General features: G+C 40.7%; 1 protein-coding gene and 1 non-coding gene across 3 annotated transcripts in view; both read right to left on the bottom strand.

Annotated features, from left to right (window-relative positions):
- LOC106877804 (uncharacterized) overlaps window positions 1-2442 on the bottom strand; it is a 22072-nt gene that overhangs the window by 13519 nt on the left and 6111 nt on the right. The gene's annotated exons all lie outside the window — the stretch shown is intronic.
- LOC128250488 (U4 spliceosomal RNA) lies at window positions 1263-1402 on the bottom strand. The gene has a single exon (XR_008266506.1). It is a non-coding gene; the product is annotated as a U4 spliceosomal RNA (small nuclear RNA).

Below are 2442 nucleotides of genomic sequence, written 5' to 3'. Positions count from 1 at the left end.
ATATAAGTGTATGGAAATATATATAAAAGTGTATGGAGATTTTATATGATATTTAGTAAGTGCCAGTGTCCGAAACTCTTGGCGCCCGAGTCACTCAGTAACTTCTGCCGCCAATTGTTATTAATAAAAAAAATATGCATACTCATGTTCCGAGTTCTATTTTCCTCTTTGCATCACCAAACTTGCGTGCGTGGGGGTGAGAGAGAGAGAGAGAGAGTGCGTATGTATGTGTACGCATGTACATATATATATATATATATATATATATTATGTGTTTATATATTGGCAAGTTAAGCTAATTCGAAAGCAGGTAACGCGGGGCGACGGTGCTCTATAAACAGTGGCGAGACGGAGAAGGAGTTTGAAGTATTTACCACAACAACAATAAAAACTATAAAGTGACAGCTACAAACAAAAGCGTGGGAGGGAGACAGGCAGGTGAAGACCAGCCTCCGCCGCCACACACTCGCACTTCCCCTTCTTATTTAAAACTTCACTGAACAGAAAATCTAAACCCCTGAATAAATAATAATATAAAGGGAGGAATCGGATAGCAAATGTTAGAAGATGCTACAAGTAGCAGCGTGGGGGTATGGTAGAGAGTAAACGAGGGGGAAAACGGGAGGAGAAATAGGGAGGGAAACGGAGAGAACGAAGGGGGAGTGGCGAGAGTGTAAGAGAGAAAGAGCGAACAGTATGGCACGTCTCCATCACCGCCATCGTCTCCATCAGCAGCACACCCAGAGAATCTGGTGTTTATTTGTTTTGACTGGTTGATTAAGAAACAACGCGGAAATAAATAAGCGGGTATGCGGGTGGATATGACTCTGTGTGTGTGTGTGTGTGTGTGAGTGTTTATGTTTATGTATGCATTCTTCATAGAAAGATCTTAGAATTACTTCCTGGGAAAACGCATTATCAACCCAAGATTATAAGATTATTAACACTTAGGCTAATAAGTGTGTGCGTATTAATGTTTGCTTATTATTTTTAGTTTTCGTTTTTCGTATGTAAATTTTTGGCTGTGTGGTAAGAAGTTCGGTTCCCAACCACATGGTTTCAGGTCCATTTGACTGGTTCTTATGCTATTGGCCCTGAAAGGATGAAAGGTGGAGTCGACCTCGGCAGAATTTGAACTCACAATACAAAACTCAGATGAAATGCTGCAATAATCCTTTCTACAAAAGGCAAAAGGCCTGAAATTTTGGGGAAGGAAGCAATTTGATTATATTGACCCCAGTGGTCAACTGGTACTTAATTTATCAAACTTGAAAAGATGAAAGACAAAGTTGGCCTCAGCAGAATTTAAACTCAGACAGACGAAGTGCCATTAAGCACAAACTAGCAATAACCATGCCTCGGATTTACCTCATTGGCCATGGTACAACCTCTGTGCAAATAATAATAATAATAAATGCCAGGATGCAGTACCAGGCAGTGGCTTTCATGCCTTCTGATCTTAATTGATTGGAAGTGTTATCACGTACATTGTTTTGTCTTGGTATAGAAGATGAGCTACGGCAAATATTCTGCTCAATACCACAGGTCTGAAGGTCAGTTGTTTGACCATAACCAGTTGAGCATGTCCTTTGGTGGCTGACGATATGTGCACCTCTGATCAAAAGAAGAAGTAGTGTGGAAGCATCATAGCCATGTGTTGAGAGCAATTCTTTGGGGTTTGAACAATTCACCTTTGGAAACATGGGGGTTTTGTTCAACATCCCTAAACAACCCTTATTCAGGGATCTTTTGAGCAGGATGGGCTACTCGATCTGAAGAAAATTCTAACTGAGCCCCACCCGCAAGGTCATGCACTGCTTATCTTGATATGAGGTCACCATGTTGCGCACATATGTTTGTGATGCATGTGCCTGGTGTACCCTTATCAGAGAGGCAGTCATGATGGGTATATTGGGCTTCATATAATTGTACCCCACTGTCACTCTGATGGCATGTGCTGCTCTCTCACTCAATAATAATAATAATAATAATAATAATAATTATAATAATAATCCTTTCTATTAGAGGCACAAGGTTTGAAATTTTTGGGAAGGGAGTAAATTGATTACATCGAGCCCCAGTGCATAACTGGTACTCATTTCATTGACCCTGAAAGGATGAAAGGCAAAGTTGACCTTGGCAGAATTTGAACTCAGAACATAAAGGCAAATGATAACAATGCTTTCTTTATTAGTAACACAGACGCACCCCCAGTTTTTGGTGGAGGAAGAAAAAGGGGCAAGGGGTGGAATGGGTAAAAATAAACAACACAATCCGCACACTATCTTTGGTCTCCCCAGCAAGTCACCCCCCAAAACAGATTCTCCAACACCCACCCCACCCCTGCCGGTCAATCTGACAGACATGCAACATTTGAGATAAATGATATATATATATGTCTAATTAGATAAAAGTACATCTCATTATAACCCCAAAGTAACC

Source organism: Octopus bimaculoides, chromosome 21, assembly GCF_001194135.2.
Source record: "Octopus bimaculoides isolate UCB-OBI-ISO-001 chromosome 21, ASM119413v2, whole genome shotgun sequence".
Classification (NCBI taxonomy): Eukaryota; Metazoa; Mollusca; class Cephalopoda; order Octopoda; family Octopodidae; genus Octopus; species Octopus bimaculoides.
Note: the sequence above shows the minus strand (reverse complement) of the source record. Positions and strands in the feature narration are given on the sequence as shown.